Source organism: Ailuropoda melanoleuca, chromosome 15 (assembly GCF_002007445.2).
Source record: "Ailuropoda melanoleuca isolate Jingjing chromosome 15, ASM200744v2, whole genome shotgun sequence".
In the NCBI taxonomy this organism is placed as follows: Eukaryota; Metazoa; Chordata; class Mammalia; order Carnivora; family Ursidae; genus Ailuropoda; species Ailuropoda melanoleuca.
The window spans coordinates 78,480,697-78,496,944 of NC_048232.1; positions in this window are offsets into that span (position 1 = coordinate 78,480,697).

Below are 16,248 nucleotides of genomic sequence, written 5' to 3' on the forward strand. Positions count from 1 at the left end.
TATTAATGTCCTTGAGAATATGTCCCTCCTACATCTCTTCACCCCCAGGCAACCGCTGGTCTTTCTGTCATGACCCATTAGCTGACATTCCGTAGAGGTTTATATAAATGCAGTCAATGGCATGTACCGGGTTTTGTCTGGATTTTTTTTTTAGCTCAGCATAATTATTTTGAAATGTATCAATGTTGAACATACAATATACATAGTTCAATCCTAATTTTTGGGTAATAGCCATTTGTATAGATAAGCAATTTGTTTATCCATTCACCTCTTCGTGGATATTTGGGTAGTTCCAGTTTGAGGCCATTACATATAACACTGCTATGGACATTAGTGTACAAGTCTTCCTATGGTCATATACTTCATTTACATTGGGTAAATGTTCAAGTATTGAGTATGAACTTTGCTAATCTTTACTTCCAGTGAGTCATTGGCCTTTTTATTGTCCTAAAAAATATCCTAAATTTAATTTTTTAGATTTCACATTTAGTTCTATCATTATTTTAGAGTTAACTTTGCATATAAATATAGATAGATAGATAGATAGATAGATAGATAGATAGATAGATACTTAATTGCTCTCATACATTTGTTGGAAAAACTGTACTTTACCCACTGAATAATTTTTGCACCTTTGTTGAAAATCAATTGAACAGGGGCACCTGGGTAGCTCAGTTGGTTAAGCGTCTGCCTTTGGCTCAGGTCATAACCCAGGGTCCTAGGATTGAGCCCTGCATCAGGCTCCCTGCTCAGCGGGGAGCCTGCTTCTCCCTCTCACTCTGTACTCACCCCTGTTTGTGCTCACTCTCTCTCTCTCAAATAAATAAATAAAATCTTAAAAAAAAAAAAAAGAAAATCAATTGACCATGTGAATACAGATCTATTTGTAGAAAATCTGTACTGATCCATTGATCTATGTGTCTTTACACCAGGACCATGTTGTCTTGATTTCTGTAGCATTATAAGGAATCTTGTATCAGATAGTTTACCTCCTTCAGACTTCTTTTTCAAACTGGTTTGGCCATTGTTTGATTCTTTGTGTTTCTTTTTTTTTTTTTTTTAAAGATTTTATTTATTTATTTGAGAGAGACTGAGTGAGAGAGAGAGAGAAGGAGTGGGGCGCGGGGGGCAGAGGAAGACGGAGAAGCAGACTCCCCACTGACTGGGGAGCCCGATGTGGGGGTCGATCCAGGACTCCAGGATCATGACCTGAGCCAAAGCCAGACGCTTACTGGACTGAGCCACCCAGGTGCCCCAGTTCTTTGTATTTCTATATGAATGTTAAGATCAGCTACAAAAAAATTGGAAAGTTTTTTCTTTTTAATTGGCACTGTGTTGGATTTATAGATCAATTTGGAGAAAAACACATCTTCTTGAATTATTGGGTTTTTCAGTTTATGATCCATCTCTTCATTTATTTAGGTTCTCTTCATACTCTCTTTGCAAGGTTTTATAATTTTCCACAAACATGTCTTGAACACCCTTTGCTGGATTTATTCCTGTGTGTTTTGTATTTTTGATGCCATTGAAAAGGGTATTGTTTCAGTCATTTCATTTTTGATTGTTCACTGCCGGTATATAGGATTAGAGTTGATTTTGTATATTGATGTTGTATCCTATGACATTGCTAAATTCACATATTTGTGGTGGCAGTTTTGTGTAGTGCCTGTGATTTTTTTTTTTTTAACGTAGATGATCATGTTACTTGTGCAGGGAGTTTTGCTTCTTTCTCTTTGACTGGGAGTTCTTTTATTTCCTATTTGCACCTTACATTGATGAGAATTTTCAGTACAATGTTGAGTAGAAGTGGAGTGTGGACAGCTTTATCTTGGTTTTGATTTTACGGGAAAATTTTTAGTCTTTCACTATTACACATTCCCTGTAGATTTCCCATAGATAGTTGTTACCAGGTTAAGAAACTTACTTTTTATTCCCAGTTTGCTGAAGTTCTTTTTATCAGGAATGGATGTTGAACTTTGCAGTGATTTTCTTTCTTTCTTTCTTTTTTGAGATGATCATATGATTTTTCATTTTTAGTCTGTGAATATGTGAATTATTTTCCTGATTTTCAGATGTTTAAGACCAGCTGGTGAGCAGTTTTGATTTCACCTGTAACCTCAATTCCCCTTTGTCATATGTACTATTTTCTTATTACTGTTGTAACAAATTACTCAAACTTGGCCTAAAACAACAAAATTTATTCTTTCACAGTTCTGTATGTCAGAAGTCCGAAGTGAACCTTAAAGTACTAAAATCAAGGTGACAGTAGGGCTGGTTCCTTCTGGAGGCTCCCAGGGAGAATGTTCCCGGGCATCTTCCAGCTACTGGAGGCGGCTGGCATTCCTTGGCTCCTGGTTACATTAGTCTAATCTCGGCTTCTATTGTCGCATCACTCTCTCCTTTGTCTCTGACCCTCCCGTGTCCCTCTTCTCAGGATCTCTGTAAATATAGCAGGCCTAGCTGAATAATCCAGAATAATCTTCCCCATGTCAAGATCTGTAACTTAATCACATCTGCAAAGCCCCTTTTGCCCTGTCAGCTAACATTCACAGGTTCTGAGGATTAGATTGGGGAAATATTTGGGGGGCCATCATTCCGTCTACCAGATCATGTAACCTAACATGTTCACAGATGTTAGAGACTGGGTCATCAACATCGTTGGGGGACTATTCTGCCTGCCACACCCCCTTTACCTGGAATTGTTCCTCCTGAATGTATGAACAGACAGGTATTAGAAGTTCAGTCTCTGTTCTTCGCACCCCTCAACTCTTCTCTCACACTTCATCTGTTTGTCTTATTGCTCTGTATTCCTAGGCTAATTACTTAGTTCCATCTTTTAGCTCATTAACTGACTCCTCAGCTGTTCATATCCTGCCATTTATCTATTAATATATTTTTTCTAATTATCCTACTCTTAAGTTCCAGAACTATGGTTCTGTTTCATGGCAGATGGTTTTTTACTCTTCCTGAGGATATAACTATATTTATTCTGAAGTATTTTCTCTATATCCTTAATTATATTTGTTCTTTGGACGGGGGGAGGGCTAATTTATCTGATACTCAGTCCTCTTGCCAGGTGCACGTTTGTTCAAATAGTTGACCAACCTTGGCTGGTCCTATTTACAGTCAAAAGGTAGAAGTGGTGGGCACCTGGGTGGCTCAGTCCTTAAGCGTCTGCCTTTGGCTCAGGGCATGATCCTGGGGTCCTGGGATCGAAACTCACATCGGGCTCCTCTGCTGGGAGCCTGCTTCTTCCTCTCCCGCTCCCCCTGCTTGTGTTCCCTCTCTCGCTGGCTGTCTCTCTCTCTGTCAAATAAATAAATAAAATATTTTTTTAAAAAAAGTGGAAGTGGAAGCTGGCACACCCTCTATTACATCAAATATATATCTCTGCTTATTCATTGGTGGATCTAAATTCCGGACATTACAAGACCATTTCATCAGTGATGACAAATGAGCGGAAGGGTGCATAGCTCAAGTTTTTGTGCTCTGTCATCTGGGTGTTGTATCTTTTTCTCTGGACATAGAACTTATTAAGTCGCCCAAGACAAACCTATACTTCTGACTACTTTGTTGGAGACTTTCACTGCAACTAACTCTTTCCCAACTCTTTCCAAACCAGAACTTTCTATTTATGTATGTATATTCTTACACATTTACCTCGGATTCTGCTGTGTCTCTTTCTCCAATGCTAACATTCGTGCTAAGAGCCCTTGCAGGATAAGACATTTGCTTGGTCTGTATATCAGTTCTCAGGGCTTTTTCCCAAAGGCATAAGCCTTGCCACCGGATGTTCAATATGGAGAAGGCAGAGGGGTTCAACGTGAGCAGCTGTTCCATATTTAGTTCTCTAATTAATTTCTCTGATTATTGTCCCATGCTCCCTGCAGATCTTTGTATTTGGTAACTCTTAGCTTGGCATTTCCTTGGAGATTCTGTGGGAAAACGAGCTTTGACACTGGTAGTTTCTTCTCTCCAAAGGTGAGTTTTCTGTCCTTGTTTCTGCTGTGGACCAAGCCAGTCTGGCTTCTTTTTCTTTCTCTTTGATGATTGTTTTTCTGTGATGGGTAACCACAGGTGTAATTGTTGGGTCACCAAGTACGTTCATCTTCAGCTACACAGTGATAGATATTGCTGTAATATTCACCAGAGTGTTTGAAACAGTTTCCATTCCCACCATAGCATAGAAGAGTCCCTGTTTATTGACATCCTCATAGCCCTTAGTACCGTCAAACTTTCTAAATTTCGCTTAACTGGCAGGTGTGAAGTGGTCCCTCATTTTAGCTTTAATTTTCATTTTCTTGGATATTGGTGAGATAGAGTATCTTCTCATATTTTATTGGGTATTTTAATAAAATTAACATTTTATTAGTTTACCTTTTCATTGATAAGGCATTTCTTATATGTTCTACTTGGTAATCCTTATTGATCATGTTGAATTGCAGATATCTTCTGACAACTTGTGGTCTTTTTTCTTCATGTAGCTTTGATTTTTGAGTTATTGATTTTAACGTAGTATAATGTAACTTTTCTTTATGCTCTGTGTTTTGTTTGTTTGTTTGTTTTAAATAGAACTCTGCTACCATGAGTTTATAGAGATAGCCTCTCAATGTGATGTGTGTGATAATAATAATTTTGGGAAATTTTTTGAGGCTGTCTTATTGATCTAGTAATCACTAATTTCCATAAATGTTTATTTTATACTCAAGAAGAATATATATCTTTTGAGTTGGGAACAGGACTCCTTCTGTAAGGACTCTTAGATTATGCTTGTCAATCGTGTTGCTCAAATCATTTGTCAATTGTGTTGTCCTATTCCTTTATGTACAAAGATTTTTTGTCTGCTTCTCCTATTGAATACTAGGAGTGATGTATTAAAATATCCTATAGCTATCCGCTTTAATTTTTTTCAATTTAATTTTGTAATTCTGTTTGTTTTTCTACCAGAAACTATGTATGTATGTATATACATGTTATATAACATGTAACATGCATACGGGTTCAGAATTGCCATATTTTCCTGGTGAAGTTTATTTTTTATGATTATATAATGATCCTTCTTATAATCATCAGGCTTTGGTGTTGAGGTTAATTTTTTTATTCTATAATGCACCAGTTTGGGTTAGGTTTGGTTTTGTTTTGTTTTCCCCAGAATATACCTAATACGTCTTTGTTCTAATTATTTTACTTCCAACATTTGTCCTTATCTTCTAGGTAAGTATTAGGTCTCTTATAAAACACATGGAACTGAGTGCATTGGTTTGTTAAGGTTCGCCATAACCAAGAACAATGCACTTGGTGGCTTAAACACAGAAATGGGCTCTCACAGTTCTCCCGGCCAGAAGCCTGAGATCAAGGTGGTGGCAACTTAGGTTCCTTCCGAGGGCTGTGAGAAGAATCGACTACATACCTCTTCCCCAGCTGCTGGCCGACGTGATGGTGATCGCCAGCATTCCTTGGTTTATAGAAACATCAGCTGATCTCTGCCTTTATCTTCACATGTGTCCTCCTGTGAGGGTGCCTCTGGGTCCACATTTTACCCTTCCTCTGTGGACACCAGTCATATTGGATGTGGGGCCCAGCCTACTCCAGTGTGACCTCATCTTAGCTATTTACATCTGCAGTGACCCTATTTCCCAATAAGGTCATGTTCTGGGGTATTGGGGATTAGGACTAACACATACAGATTTTAGGGGAACACAATTCAACCCATAACACTGTTTTAAAAAATTCAATCTAAAAATGCATGTAGGGGAGCCTGGGTGGCTCAGTCGGTTAAGCAACCAACTCTTGATTCCCGCTCGGGTCGTGATCTCAGGGTCCTGAGATGGAGCCCCACATCAGGCTCCATGCTCAGTGGGGACTCTGCTTCTCTCTCTCTCTCTCTCCTTTTGCCCCTCCCCCACTCATGGTCTCTCTCTCACACTCTCTCTCTAAACTAAATAAATCTTTAAAAAATTTTTAAAAATACTTGTGTACATGCACATATATTATATACAGTATTGTACATATTTTGTATACAGATATATTGTATATAATATATACTTGTACATACACATTTATTTGGATTTATGTCTACCTTTTTGCTTTCTACTTGATCTGTCTTATAGTTCTCTTTTCCTGACTTATTTCTGATTGTTCAAATAGTTTTAATTCTTTTTTTATTTTTCAAAAATTACACACTGAATTTTGTTTCTTTTTGTGACACTCTTTAAAATATAATCAAGTGTATAATCTTTTCCAGAAATACACAAGAAACTTAGAAGAATTTTGCCAATACATTTTCATATTATTTTCATTATTACTGAGCATATTTTTATTTATAACTTGTTTTGAACATGCCTCCAAGTTCATCATTACTATTACCACTGTTTCATATAGATAATACTTCTGAAAACCCACCCGACATTTATCTGTCGCTTTGCTCACCATTCTTTGTTGTATCTGACTCCTCCCTCTGGACTGAAGTTTTTTCTTTCTGACATGTATTTTAGATATTCATTTAGTAAGGGAATTTAATAATAAACTTGCTTCTGTTTTCCTGAAAAATAATGTTAGTAATTTTAGATTGAAAGCTGTTCTCTTTTCCTCTCGACTGCGTTCGCAAATTCCCTCCGTTTTGTGTTCTTCAGTATGTGTCCGGGTATGATTTTTTAAAAAATTTATCCTGATTGGTATTCATTGTGTTTCTTAAATCTGAATACATGATTTCTTCATCAGTCGTAGAAAATTCTTACCCATTATATCTTCAGCAATTGCCACACCCGCCGTTCTTTCAATGTCTTCCCTAGAAATCTGATTAGATGTGTGTTGTAAATTTCAGTTTATTCTCTACGCCTGATATGTTCTCTCTCTTTTACTGTCTGTGCTGCATCCTGAATAATTTCCTAATACTTATTCCACATCAAACGTTTGTCTACTCTCTTTTACAATCATTTATTAAATTGAAAATTTCAGTAATCCTATCCTATTTTTTAGAAGATCTGTTTGGTTCTTTGTCAACCCAGTGTTGTATTTTTTTATTGTGTATTGTTTCCCTCCTGTGTTTTCAAGTCTGCTTTTTAATTTGCCACCTATTTCTCACTTGAATCCAATAATTCTATTAACTGACATTATTGAGGGTCTAATTGTGGTATTTATTCTTTCTGCTGATTCTTGCTTTCTCACTTGATTTCTGGTGCTTTTATGCTCTCCTTTTGAACTTAGATATCTTCTTCAGCACATCCACAGCTTGGAAAACCCCATGAAGCCTGGATTGAAGACTTTCAAGAGAGGATTTCCATTCACTATTGAGAGGGGACCCGGATGTGTTTGGGGTTTCTCAGTACCCCAGTCCCTCCTAATGGGCAGCGTGTGGTTAAAAATATGCAAAGAAGACTTTTCCTTCCCAAAGCCCCTGCTGAGGCAGACATATTCCCATGCAGTCTCCTTTGTTACAGGACGGACTTTTTCTATCACACTATTTTACCTACACTGTAGCCCCTTGGGGTCTCTGGTTTATGCAGGCTTTCAGTTCCACCTTCTACCTTTAAAAAGCCAAAGGCCTTATTTTCTTCTGTAACAGACACTAAAACTCAAACCCCTTGGTTAATAAGCATAGCAAATGCTTCCAGGATAGTCACTGCATGGGTGACAGCTTAAAACCTGAATTTTCATGTCTCCCTCTGTTTCAGGTCCCTGGAGATTTATCCTTTCTTCTCAAAAGCTCAGCTATGCATTTAAAAGAATGCTTGTTACATTTTTATCATTCGTTTCCAAGCATTTTTTTAATTTTTATTTTATTTGTTTTTTTTATTCAGGAGTTTTTCCAAAAGTTTGTCAGTGCAAAACAGAGATAGTCTAAGTGCTTTCTGTATTTTAAATATACATCAGAATTATGGTTCACTGAGGATATCCTCTTATATTTTCCATGTTGTTCAGTATTGTTTGTTTTAAATAATTCTTTCCCATTGTTCAAAGAGATTTTTATACAAAAGGTATAAAAAGCAAGTGAATGTAGTCTATCATCTTGACCCACTTTTTGAACTGGGTCTTGAAGGTTCAGTAGACTTGCCAGGTAGAAATAGTGACTAAGGCCAGTCGATGCTAAGGCAAGGCGGTCATGAAAACATAAACTTTTCAGAAGGAATGATGAAAAGTTAAATACAGCTGACTCTTGAACAAAGTGGGGGTTAGGAGCCCTGGCCCCTGTGGAGTGGAAAATCCACATATAACTTTTAACTCCCCCGGAAGTTTAACTACTAATAGCCTAGTGCTGACTAGAAGCCTTACTGATAACATTAACATTAATGCATGAACACAATACATAACATATTCTTTTAACACATATTTCATGTGTTGTGTGTACTCTGTAGTGTATTCTTACAATAAAGTAAGCTAAGAGGGAAAATGTTAGTGAGAAAATCATAAGGAAGAGAAAACACATTGACCATATTGCGCTGTATTTATAAAAAAAAAAATCCATGTATACGTGGATCAGTTCAAGCCTGCTTGCACAACTGTTGTCAACTGTAGAGATGGAGAGCACTACCATTAGGACAGAGTCAAGATGAATCTAGGGGCGCCTGGGTGGCTCAGTTGTTTAAGTATCCAACTCTTGATTTTGGCTCAGGTCATGATCTCAGGGTGGTGGGATTGAGCCCTGTATCAGGCTCTACGCTCAGCACAGAGTGCTTGGAATCCTCTCCCTCCCCTTCTCCCCCTCTCCTCCCCCCCCCCAAATAAATAAAATCTTTAAGAAAAAAGATGAGTCTAAAAGTGAGGTAAGTTCGGATGATATTTAAAAAGGTCTCACCTGATATAATGAGTCTGGGTTCTGCTGTAGAATCTAGCAAAACGAATTCTTTTGTTTACTACGTATACTAGGTGGTGGGTGCCATACCGGAGTTTTTACATAAGTTACTATTATTATCCCCATTTTATAAATAAAGTGGCAAAGCTAGATTTAGTTTCCTAAGGTCATGTGAACCCCAGGGGGTGGAGCCTGACTACAGAGCTCAGAAATTAAATTAATTTCTGCAGCTTTCCCCAATAAACAAAGATAAGATGGGAAACAATTTTAAAACAAAAGTGAAGTAATAAGACTGGTTTACTGAAGGAAGACTTTTCTGCTGGCTGGGTAGGGCAAGGAGTGAGGGAATTATATACCACTCTTAGCTACTTATCAGCGCAGAGTGGAAGACGGGGGAAAGAACGAAGGTGGACCTTGCTGGGGATTGCGAAGGTCTGTACTTCTTCATAAGAGAGGCCATCGGAGAATTTTAGCAGAAGAGTGAGATCTTTAAGGATTTTTAAAGGAGCACTCTTATGGCCATATGGAGCATGAAATCATGGGAGGGCAAGGGTTAAAACAGAAAATTCCACATTGCTGTGTACTCTGTTGCCTTTATGTACGAGGATAGAATATCTGGGCCTCCCTGGTTGGCAGCAGAGGTGAGGAACGCCAGACAATTCAAAGAGACCCGCTTTTGGAGGATCAGCTGAGTAGAGGGGCCCCTGGGTGACCGTATCGTCTCTCTGAGAAGAAAAGGAGATAAGGAGAGATCTTGGTGAGGTGGAGAAATGGCAGTGATCATAAGGATGAGAAGCATCAGTGATAGGAATGTAAATCACATTCCCTTTGCTAGCATTTATATCCCATACTTCAGAAACTCTCTGGGGAGCTGGAAAAGAGGAAGGGGTCTCGCCACTTGGAAATGTTCTATGCAAATGAGAAGTGGCTGATGCCTGCAGATTCATGTTACACGTGTGCTCTGCCACTTAATGCTTTAATCAGCTCTGGGAGGCAAGCATTACCACCTCCAGTTCGTAGATAGGAGACCGAGGCTTACAGATGTTAACTCACCTTCTTAAAGCCAACCACTAGTTACTGGCAGAAATGGAATTCAAACAGAGTTTTATGGCCCTGAAAGGGGTACTTTTTGAGGATACCATGCTGGGAAGAAAACTTTATCTTAATCAAGGTGAGAATTATTCTGCCCTGGATTGGAACTCATAGGGGAGCCCAAGAAAATTGCGGGAGCAGCCCAGACACAGCCTGGAGGTGGCTTTCAAGCTCTCTAATATTTTCAAGTGTATCACTCTGAGACAACGCTCCCTGGTCCTCGAGAGTTTCTCCCCCCAGGATTCAAGTTCAGTTCTAATTCTTGAGCCTCTTTTTTCCTCCTGTGGGTCAGAAAGCAGAGCTCCCTGAGGGTGCCCCAGTCTGTTCTCATCAAGGCAGCTCTGTGCGCCCCAGGGGCTCATGCTATTCTGAACCCTCACGTGCCCTTGCTGTATCTTAATAGTGGTGCCTGCTGATGCCACACTGGGAGGGATGCATTTAAGAGGCGTCCAGGGGCTCCGTTAAGCAGCTCCACTTTTGTACCAGGCATGCTGGGGCAGGGATATGGAAATCACTTCTTTTCCCTCACCGTGAGCCGTGTGTGTGTGTGTCCATTTCTTTAGATAACAATATCCAACCACCTTGTCTTTTGCTTCTATTTGCTCTAAAACTCAGTTCAACATCTTATGCACAAAGAGAAGAATCGGATTGACATAAGAATTCCATGGGTCCAGATAATATCCTCTGTCTAAAGGAATACTCAAGGAACGAAGGGTTGGGAAAAGAGTCTAAGAGAGAGACAAACAGAAAAGACAAATTCTATCAGCTGATTCTATAACTAAAGCAGGAAAGCTGTAAGGTCATACATAAAGTCTATCAAGTCCTGCCAATCGGAGAGGTTCAATTTACATTTACTGAGTACCCGCTCTGTGTTGGGTGTAGGGTGGGGAGGTTTTCTTCTGGCTTTCATCACCAGGTAATACTCATGCAAACTTGGGGGAGGGGTAGGCTTTGTTCGCTTGCTGCCTTTTGAGGATGAGCAGAGTGACATCCCCAAAGAGTAGATGACATGTCCAAGGTCGTTCTGCTCTACATATCAGAAGCAGGATTATAACCTACTAGGGCTCTTTTTATATCAAAAGCAGGATTCCTGTGTAGGGCTCTTTTCACATGATCCTGCTGCCTTTTCCAAGAGTGGCTGGAAATTGGAAATGAATTGAAGGACACCAAGCACCTATGGAAGGAAAAAGGGTGCGGAAGAATGGTTGAGTTGCGTCATCGATCTTTGCACGCACCTTGACCCTAGATCTGGCGCATGCCGTTCATGAGCCGTCCCTACTTTGTGCTTTTGTGTGTTCTCCCCACGGTCATACTCCACCTTGCTCCCAGAGACTCTGATCTGCTTTTGTTGTGGCCCCCTCTCATTTTGCCAAGACCCTTGGAATTCAGTTCTCTTCCTTGAGAAGCATCACTTGCCTGCAGTATGCCAACCCCTGAGACACGAGGGGCATAAATATGGCCGCAGCTCAGAAGGAAAAAGGAGCAAGAGATGGGATCAAATCTAGAGCTGGGTGTCTGCTTCAGATGTGGTTGCCCTGCACATGACTGGATAGCAGTAGGAATGCTGGAAGATGTTGGGATTATGGATATACTTTGAAGTTAGAACTAATTGAATTTTAAGGCAGACTGGGTATGGGGTGTGAGATAAAGTGTAAGGAATGACTCCAATATTTTTGGCCTGAGCAGCTGGAATAATGGAGTTACCAGTTACTGAGACGTTGGAGATGGGGAACGAAGACCAGGAGTTCAACTTTGGGCTTGTTACCCATGTGGGGTCTATTAAATAAACAACATAAAAGCTGAGCAGGTTTGGACAGATGAGTCTAGAGAGGTGAGAGGAGGTCCAGGGTGGAATTATAGCTGAGGCTATGGCATGCCAGGAAGTGTTAGCTATAGCCACGAAATGAATGGAGATCACCCAAGAAATGATTGCTGCTGGAGAGGAGGTCAGGAACTGAGTCCTAGAGCATAAACCTAGCATTTAATCACTAGGAAGCTGGGAGAAACCAGCCAAGGGTGTTAAGAATAACTGGTGAGTGGCCAGAGGTGTAGGGGAACCCAATGAAAAATGTACTTCAAAAAGGAAGACATTTCTTCTCTTGTTTGTTTGTTTTTTTTAAATTAAAGCACACCTGACGTACCTTATTATATTAGTTTCAGGTGTACCCCATGGTGATTCAGCATTTCTATTCGTGACAAAATGATCCCTATGATAAGCAAAAAAGAAGGCATTTCTACCACTGCATTGTGAACCAACCTATTCCAGCATCCGAAGGAATAGAACCTGAGATGCTGGAAGGACAGTACTCTTGCTATGGGTGTTAGCGGCCCCAGGGTTGACTTAGTCATCGGTCTCCAGTGGCTTTTAGAAAACAAGGGGAGTGGCAGAAGAACAAGAGCGAAATCCAGATGGGATTTGAACCGACACTGGACTGTGAGCCCATGGGAGACATCCTATCAAGAACACCCAAATTAATCAGGAACTAGCTTAAAGGGACCCAACATTTATGGTAATCAAGCCACTGGGGACTTAATTTGAAAATAAAATTGAAATGTGTTGAACCTCTGAAATCATAATTAAAGAGAGATTTGATTACCCAAATGTGTTTAAATTTTCTGCATAATAAAGAAAAAAAACAAAGACTGTCAAAACAGTCTGCAAAGAACTCACAAACCTCTGAAAGGAAAGGGTGATTATTTTTTTTTTTAAAGATTTTATTTATTTATTCGACAGAGATAGAGACAGCCAGCGAGAGAGGGAACACAAGCAGGGGGGAGTGGGAGAGGAAGAAGCAGGCTCCTAGCGGATGAGCCTGATGGGGCTCGATCCCATAACGCCGGGATCACGCCCTGAGCCAAAGGCAGATGCTCAACCGCTGTGCCACCCAGGCGCCCCGATTATTTTTTTTTTTACCGTACCAAAAGCTCGACACCAGAAAAAAGGCAATAACCAGTTTGAAAAGTGAGCAAAGGATAGCAACATACAGCTATAGAAAAAGAAATGTAAATGTTCAATCAATGAGAAGAAGGATGCTAAAAATCATTCATAATTTAAAAATGCAAATTTAAGCAATGAGATATCATTTGTCACCTTTCAAATTTACAAATATTAAAAGGATTGATAATATTCACGTTTGTCAAGGGTCCCTAGCAACAGAAACTCTCATACATAGTTGGTGGAAATGTAGATGAACACATTTTAATGGGGTAATTTGTCAATATCAATCAAAAGTTTTAAATAAATTTTAACTTTAGAGCTGTTTTAGATTTGCAGAGAAATTAAGAAGACAGTACAGAGAGTTCCCACAGACCTCACACTCACTTTGCTCTATAACATCTTACATTACTATGGTACATTTGTCACAATTAATGAACCAATATTGATTCATTATTATTAAGTAAAGTCATTACTTCACTGAGATAGCTTCAGTTTTTACCTAATGTGCCTCTTCTGGTCTAGGATTCATCTAGGGCCGCATATTACATTTAGACATCATGTCTCCCTGGGCTCCTCTTGGCTGTGAATTTCTCAGATTTTTCCCTATTTTTGATGACCTTGACAGTTTCCTGATCAGATATTACAAAGTCTGTCTACAAAGACTATCTAACCCTCAGTTGGGATGTTCTGATGTTTTTCTCATGTTTCAACTGGCAGAATATACTATTGGAAGGAAACCCAAAGAGGCCAAATGCTGTTCATCCCATCATAATAAGGGGTACATGTTATCACCGTGAATTCTCCCCGTGGTTGCAGTGTTTGCCAGGTTTCTCCTCTCTATCTCCCCCCTTCCACACTGTGGTCTTTGGAAGGAAATCACTACATATGGTCCCCACTTAAGGAGTGGAGAGATGTGCTCCAACTCCCTGCGGGCGGATTATCTACATAAATTATTTAGAGTCCTTCTGCATGAGGGATCTGTCTCTTCTCCATTTATTTACTCAATAATTATTTTACATCAGTGTTGAGTCATATATTTTTATTTTATATTTAAAGTTACAGTCAAATACTACTTTATTTTGTGGCTCAAAATGTTTCAGGGTTTCCTTTGGGAGCTCTTTCTCTAAGCTTCCCTGACATACCCTCATCATTATACTTTCAAAAAAAGAAAAAAACAAAAAGCAAAACAAAAAAAACTTTCTTATTTTCTGGAACTACAAGATACTCAAGGCTCATCTGGTAAATTCACTGCCCCAGTCCTAGAATCAGCCATTTCTCCAAGGAGCACTGGTTCCTTTTATTAGCAAATGTTATTAGAAACCAAGATCTGGGTACAACATATTCTTACTACTCAGATGACTTTGTTTCTAGCCCTCTAAGCTGACAGAATGAGTATACTAATGGCTTTATAGATACATATCTATGTGTAAACAACTGCATCTACTTTAAGCAAAATATTAATTGATGCTGATGTGTCCAATTCTAATCCATTACCACATGGACCATTCTAGTTCCTCTTGCTTATTTGTAACATCACATTCCCAACAGTGCAGAGCCTGGCTCCCATCATCAATTTACTTAATTGCCTATATGTATAGTGGTTCCAGAATCATTATCCCATATCTCCTGGGGAAACAACTATCGACTAGAATAGAGGACTTGTGTGCAGCTCATTTTGCCTTCAATCGTACGGACTCCGAAAGTTAACTTAAATCAACACTTCTTTCAGTGAGATTGTTTCATACATTTGTTATACTGTTAGATTATTTTTGTCACAATCTTCATTCCATCCTGGGATTTCCTGACCTCCTAAATGATTTTTTTTCAAATTTGTCTATATTTGACAAATGCAAAGTGTCATGTATCCACAATTATGGGATCATACAAAATAGCTTCACCACCTTAAATAATCCTGTTTCTCAGTCCCCTACCTTCACCAAATAGTAACAACCACTGATCTGCTTGCCATAGCTATAGTTCTACCTTTTCTAGAATGTTCTATAAATATAAAGTATGGAGTGTTTTCAGATTGGCTTTTTTTTACTTAACAATATACATTAACATTCATCCATATCTTTGTGTGGTTTAATAGTTCCCTTTTATTTATTTATTTATTTATTGTTTTGTTTTGTTTTTAAAGATTTTATTTACTTATTTGACAGAGAGAGAGAGAGAGACAGCCAGCGAGAGAGGGAACACAAGCAGGGGGAGTGGGAGAGGAAGAAGCAGGCTCCCAGCGGAGCAGGGAGCCAGACGTGGGGCTCGATCCCAGGACCCCAGGATCAGGCCCTGAGCCGAAGGCAGACACTTAACGACTGAGCCACCCAGGCGCCCCATAATAGTTCCTTTTTATTGTTGAATAGTATTCCGTGTATGAATGTATCAGGGCTTGCTTATCCACTCACCTGTTGAAGAATATCCTGGCTGCATCTGGTTTTTGTCCATTATGAATTAAGCTGTTATAAACATTTGCATTCAGGGTTTTGGGAGCATGTGACATTTCAAATCAGCTTTGGAAATACTAGGAGTGTGATTTGGGGGGTTTTGACAAGACTATGCTTAGCTTTGTAGGAAATTGCCTGTCTTCCAAAGTGGCTATGCCATCTGGCATTCACACTAACAATGAATGAAAGTTCCTGTTGTTCTGTGTCCTCGATGACAATTGATATTATCAGTTTCTTTTGGATTTTAGCCTAGTAAGTACATGCGGTGGTATTCCATTGTGGTTAATTTGCATTTCCCTAATAACGTGATGTTGAGCGTCTCTTCTACTCCTTTGCCATCTCTACATCTTCTTTGGCGGGGTGCTCTGATCTTCTGCCCATTTTTAAATTGGATTATTTGTTTTCTTATTGTTGAGTTTTAAGAGCTTTTTATATATTTTGGATACAAATCCTTTATCAGATACACATTTTGCAAATATTTTCTTCTATTTTGTGCCTTGTCTTTGCATTCTATTAGTGTCTTTCACAGAGCAGAAGTTTTAATTTTAATACAGTTCAACATATTAATGTTTCTCTTCATGGATTGTTCTTTTGATGTATCTAAAAACTCATCACCGAACTCAAAAATCACATCGATTTTCTCCTTCGTTTTCTTCTAGACATCTTTATAGTTTTACATTTCACATTTAGGTCTATGATATTTTTGAGTTAATTTTCACTTTAGGTATAAGGTCTGTTTCTAGGTTAATTTGCTTATATATGGGTGTCCAATTATTCCAACACCGTTTGTTGAAAAGACTGTCCTTTCTCAATTGAGATGCCTTTGCTCCTTTGTCAAAAATAAATTGACTGTATTTGTGTGGGTCTATTTCTGGGCTCTCTGTTCTGTTCCATTGACCTTGTGTCCGCTATTCTGCGAATACCATACTGGTTTGATTGCTGTAACTTTATAATGAGTCTTGAACTTAGGTAAGGTGAGTCCT